This window comes from Rousettus aegyptiacus, unplaced genomic scaffold (genome assembly GCF_014176215.1).
Source record: "Rousettus aegyptiacus isolate mRouAeg1 unplaced genomic scaffold, mRouAeg1.p scaffold_m13_p_2, whole genome shotgun sequence".
Classification (NCBI taxonomy): Eukaryota; Metazoa; Chordata; class Mammalia; order Chiroptera; family Pteropodidae; genus Rousettus; species Rousettus aegyptiacus.
This window is the reverse complement of record NW_023416295.1, coordinates 62,799,931-62,806,452: the sequence shown is the minus strand read 5'-3', so window position 1 is coordinate 62,806,452 and position 6,522 is coordinate 62,799,931. Positions and strand designations below refer to the sequence as shown.

At 36.3% G+C, this 6,522-nt stretch overlaps 1 pseudogene; it reads right to left on the bottom strand.

Annotated features, from left to right (window-relative positions):
• Positions 1-736: 736 nt before the first annotated feature.
• On the bottom strand, positions 737-2,640 carry LOC107513942 (annotated as a pseudogene).
• Positions 2,641-6,522: the final 3,882 nt, after the last annotated feature.

The following is a 6,522-nucleotide window of genomic DNA, read 5'->3' as shown; positions in this document are numbered from 1 at the left end:
CAATAGGAAGCAGGACTGAGGATTGTCAATGTTTCATTGAATGAAAGTTTTTTAAAAACCTATGGCCATTTTATCCATTTGTCAAAATCATTGATTGGGGGCAGGAAGTGAAAGGAAGATGAAATAAGAATGGCAGACGTTGGCGGTTGTTGGAGCTAAGTGGTGAGAACATGGAAGCCCATTATACTATTTATGTTGTATAGGTTTAAAATGTTCCATATGCAAAGATTTTTTTAAAAAAAAAAAACCTACACTGAAGTTTCTTTCCAAATTGAACTGAAAGATAAGAAAAAAGAAGCTTATCAATTTTCATGGTAGCCTGATATTTGATGTCTTTATGTTGACATTTTTTTCTATTTCAGAAAACTTGGAAGTTGTTTTATTTACAATGCCAATTTTTAAAAGGTCATTAAAATAAAGTTAACTGGACAATAAACTAGCCAAAAATAGCTTAACAAAAAGAGGGCAAGCCTAAAATGCCACTTTCTATAGAGAACCCACAGTTCAGTTTTATTCAGAGCAAAGAAAAAAGAAACTTTTGATCATACTGAGAGAAACTCAGCCATAAGTTTGGAAAATGTACCCAAAGTACACATGCAATGAGAACAATATTCTGCTAACACAGTTGATTTGCTGCTGCATTTGTCTACTGTTTGCCCAATATTAATAATTATAAGCAGAGCAATTCAATTAGTATTTTGAATGATCCTTACAGTATTACAGTGTCGGACACATTTCACTTCTCTTTGCACCACTGGTTCTCTTTGTGTATGTGGGCTTCCTCTTCTTCAGTAAGAACACTTTTGATACTGAAAGTCTTGCGAATCTCCTCAGGAGTTTTCTCCTTGATCACAATTGCACCAGTCTTGCATGTAACATCAATCAAACCTTTGATGTCAAAGGAGCTTGCAGCCAGAATAAGTTCAAAAAGCATTCCTCGGTCAACTTTCAGGAATTCTTGGTCCTAGCATCATTTGTTTGCTGTTTTCTCTGATCTCATCCTCAGGAGGAGTAGAAGGATCATCCTCCTGGTGGGGGCACTACTGAATTACTTTTTTAAACATCGCTGCATTAACATTTGGTAGTGGAATTGAGTCATCATTACCTTCGTCATCCATTCCCAAATCTTCCTACGTGGTCTTAACAGACTGGCGATTTCAACATCAACTTCACATCTCTCTCCATCAGAACTCTGCAACTTAATTGAAAGTATGGTGTTCAGTTTCAAGGAGATAGTGGGCGGGAGGCTAAAAAGACAGGATGGTGTCAGCAGACACAAGAAGAGAACAGCAGGGAACAAGGCCACTACCCAAATTTTTAAACTCTGAGTTTCCTCCAAAAATTTGCTCAGAAGCACAGCCACTAGAAGTCAAAATTCCCCCAGGTAAACTTTAATGGCTTTCCTAACTTGATCAAGATGGAGGAGGCCATTGAAGTATGAGGCCAAACCATATAGAACTCCATGTTTGGAAGGGAGGATGCAGATCACAACCTTCGGAGGCAAAAAAGGGGTGCCTTTCCCAGCAGAGGTGAAAGCAGGTAAAGGCACATTATACACACCTGTGCCAACTTCCCCTTCTGCCAAAAATGGGACAATAGGCCTGATTACAGACCCAGCTGTGGCAAACCAGTCCTCCCTCCTGACTCAGCTCTAAAATACATTCAATCTAAGACTCCAGGAATAGCTAAAATCCTTTATAAATAATGATGGATTTTTGGATTAAAAAAACTTTTTAGAATGCTAAATACTTCTGAAACAATTAAAAGTCTGCTATGTTTCTTCTATCCCTTTTTAGATGTCTACTATTTTAGAAATTCAAAAGATACATAATGTTATACAAGAAATTGTGTGTCTTACAGCACGGTGATCATTCAACCTTGTTGATGTGCTTTTATAATTAATTCTGCATATGGAGTGTTTTTCAGGGGCTGAGGGAAGTTGTAGCATCATACTTGAGGAAAGACTTATATCTTCTGAAACAGCCTGGAAAAATATACTACAGCTCTCAGCTTCTTAAATATGACCAATTTAATTCAGAAGAGATGTTAGAGCTTAATGATTCTACTCTGACCCCTAATCCGTTTGCCCGCCTCAATTCCTCAATTCACTGAGACCCTAATGAGTAAAAATAGAATATTATTCTAGGTTCATTTAAGCCCCTGATTCCCTGGCCAATTATTACACAGCAGATAACTAACATAAAATTTTCAAAAAGAAACTATTTAAACAAGAGGTTTTAAAGACTGGCGACTTTGTAATGAGCAACTATGTAATGAGTTTCGCTGTGTCTGTTGTCCTCCTTACATAGTTGTTATAAATAATTGCAGAAAAATAATTTTAAAATGCAAAAAGACATTAGCTCAACAAAAGGGCTTTTGTTACCACCTAATTTAACCCATTAAGGCAGCTATTATAAAAAAAAAAAAAAAAAAAACAGAAAATCACAAGTGTTGGTGGCAATGTGGAAAAATTGGAACCCTTGTACGCTTTTGTTGAGAATATAAAGTAATGCAAACACTATGGAAAACAATATGATGATTCTTCAAAAAATTAAAAACATAATTACCATATGGTTGCTAAATCATGTGACATACAAAAGAATCAAAAGCACGGTCTCGAAGAGGTATCTGTACACCCATGTCCACAGCAACATTATCTGCAATGGCCAAAAGGTAGAAGCAATCCATGTGCCCCAACAGATGAATGAATAAACAAAATGTTGTATATACATACAATAAAATATTAATATTCTTTAGCCTTAAAAAGAAGAAATTCTGACACATGCTACTGCAACATGGACAAAACTTAAGGACATTACGCAAGTGAAATTAGTCACACACACACACGCACACATACAAATACTGTATGATTTCACTTACATGAGGCACCTAGAGGAGCCAAATTCATAGAGATAGAAAGTTAGAATGCTGGTTGTTAGAGGCTTGGGGGTAAGGAATGGGGAGTTGTTGTTTAGTGGTGTAGAATTTCAGTTTTAAAAGATGAAAAGAGTTCTGGAAATTGATTGCACAACAATATAAATATATTTAACACCACTGAATTGTATACTTAAAAATGGCTAAGATGATAAATTTCACATTGTATGTATTTTGCTACAGTTTTTTTAAGTCAAAAAAGGGCTTCTGTCTATTTGGTGGAACAAAGCCTTTCCCCTTTTATTCTCTGTCGTTTGTGAAATCGTCACTGACTGAGGATGCACAAGTAACCATGCTTCTGACACTTGGAGCATTCAGATGAATTGCTCCAAGGAACTCGTGTAAATCAACTCGATGCGCCAGAGCATGGCTGCAGATAGCAGAGAAGAAACCGTGGCTGGTAAAGCTTGATGAGGTGCCACTTTGAAAGATAGGGAGTTTGGATTTGGCTGTGTCTAATACCGCAAAAGGCACTAGATTGAAAAAGTCCAACTAACTTGACAACTAACACATATTGTAGCAAGGTCCATCTTATGAAATGTACCATTCAGAGCAGAAAAAAGTGAATGTATAGACACAATTTTAGGTTAAACAAATGCATCAATAACTGTAATTGGATCACTCCTTCCCGCAGCTCATCCATCCCTCATGCTCCTTGCCCACGGACGTACAGAACAGCAACTGAAAACCAGCTACTGGATTTAACTATAGAATTCTAGAGCCAGAAGAGCTTTCAGGGATCATCTATCTCAAGGATGAAAAGTAAGTTTTAACTTGCATAGCAACCTCCATCATTTGGTATTAGCTACCTTGAATGTGATCCTGAGAAAAACTGTTAAGCTACATCTGGGCCCAGTGGGAAACCATGATTTGAAAGCTTGGTTATGTCTGACCCAGATCATTCAGAGAGACTGAAAAAGAGCTGAAAATAAAACTACCAGTCCAGAGTCTGTTCAGTTGAAGAACAAACTTCCCAGGATAGAGAAGTAAGTTGGTAAGCTATAAAATAGAATTTGCTTTACATATCCCTGCCAAGTTCAAGATTGCAAAATAGGAAATGACCTGGGGGTTGGGGGAGAGAAAGGGCATGAGTTTTGGAATATCTTCTTCAGTATAGCTAGAATTTTCCTAAGTGAGGTGGGCCTCTGTGTATGGGTGAGCTCATTAGAAAAGAGATAGTATAGAATTATAAAGGCATGATGCCACACCACCTTTAGGAAAACAAAAAAAGTCAGGTAAGAAAAAAAGCATTCATAACAAGATGTGCTTTTTTAAGACTCTAAAGAGACCTTAGAAATTTCCAGCCTAACACATTTATATATATATATATGATTATTTTTTATAGAAATTGTCTATCTTATCATCTCTGTTCTTGAGCCCATTAATCACATCATTTTAGAGTTTTTGTCTAATAGCTCTAATATTTGAATCACCCATGAATCTCTTATTTCTTTTTCCTTTGTTTTTCAGCCATGTGCATCCCAGTTAACTCTTGATTGCCATGTATTGTGGATGAAAAATTATAGAAGATATGCTAGCTTCCTTCAGAGAGCATTTCATTATCTTCCTGAAAGCAGTTAGACTAAAGGTAAGTACAATAAGGAGTTGACATGCTTTGACACTAGAGTTCAGCCTTTGAAAGGGCTGCTCTATTTTTGGTTATCTTAGGATCTAGTGTCTTTAAAGAGTCTCAACGCAGGCATTTACCATGGCAGGTCTTCCTTGGTAGGTTCGAACTCCAGGTATCTTTTGTTTGGTATGTTGGTTGGTTGGTTTGGAGGAGGGGTTGTTTTTGTTTGTTTGGGGAGAGGGGATTTTTTGGTCTCCCTAGCTCTAAGAAAAAGCCAAAAACCTTGGGCCTCCACTTTTTACCCAGTCTCTCACCTGCTCACAAATAAGCAAAAACCTAGACTGAGAAAGCAGCAGAGTTACCTCAATGTGTTTCCCTTTTCTCTGCCTGGCCCCTCAAGTTCTGGATGCCTTGGTTGTTTTCTGATGAATTTGACAGCTGTGTGTGTGTGTGTCTTCCTGGTGAGAAGATTGACTTGATACAAACTTTCTATTATAGCCAGAAGCAGAAGTATATTTTATTCTTAATAGGTTAATTTTTCTACAACTGGATGATACAAAAATTATAATAAAAATTGAAAAAGGCAAAAGGAAACAAGCTCACTCATAATCCTATCATCGGATATATTAAATTTAATATTTTGGTATTTTCTCCTATGTACTTGCATTTGTCTTTTTAACATCAGTACAATAATAGTGTAAATACAACTTTATATCCTAGGAAGAACTCTAAGAAAAAGTATATAAGATTTTAAAGTGTAAATCCCTTTAGATCACTTCAGTAAGTAGTGTGAGGATTCAAATAGTCAGATATAATCTGTGCACCAAAGAGCTTATGATCTGGTTAAGGAGCCCCCCAAAATGCATAACACTTAAGAGTTATAACTCAATGATGAGGCCTATTCTCTAACTGCTTGATTTAGCACCAAATAATGGAATAATTTCAATTTTTTCATAAACACATGGCCCAAGGAAACCTTAAACCTAAAAACTGCATAACTGGATCAAATTAATATTGCAGAACAAGCAAACAAACAAAAAAAGACCTTTTAGGACTTTTGCTTAAACTGTCTTTCTTTTAAAAAGTCTATAAAAATTGCTTTCTTCCACCTTTCACTTATTATATCCTCCCAGTAATAAATACTGTACATGTTTTTATGAGCCAGCCAGCCAACTTTTGGCTGACCTATATATCTAGTTAATTTAAGATCAAACCACCAAGGTACTAAGCTGACCACAACCTCTACTTCTGATGAGCTGTTTTCTGTGAAGTCGATGTGCTAAGGATAGAATTTCACAGGAGGGATTTTCCACATTTATGTTATAGAAGACATTATTTGTGGTATAATAGATTTTTTGCTAGACCAATTGAGTCAGCACTTTGTAGTGTCAATACTTAATACCTCTTCCTTCCTAGTTTTTAGATTCACACTTGTTCTGGAATCAAGGCAAGCCAGCATGATGCTCTAGAAGTCACTCTTCAGAGTAGAGAGGGTCAGGAAGGGCTCATGAAGTCTCTCATTCTTTTCCAGCCAGATCTGTTGAGCAGCTGTCTTTAGAGGGATTTCCCCCTCCAGGGTAGTTAAAATGCTTACCCAAAAATTCTGCCCAGTGCATCATGTGTATTATAACCTGGCTAGCATTTATAGATCTAAGGATTTCTCAAAAGCAAAGTATAAAATTATGAAAAAGTATTCATCTATCCGAATAAAGTGATGTGGCTATTTGTATATACCCAAATTGAAATTTCTTTATAAAGCATAGTGTAATAGGAAGTTTATGTTTTAAAGAAAATACTATTAATAATACTTTGAGTTTTACAATACCTATTATTTCCAACATAAATCAATGAACAAACTATTGAGACAAATGAAAAATTTAGCACAAAGCCAAGACATGTTTCAGGTAAGTCAGAGGAGACCATCTTTGCAGGAAAGTAACACCTTTTCCTCTTTTTTGTACAATTCCAAGATTTCTTAAAAATGATTGTAAAATAGCCCTTTGACACTCCTAAGCACA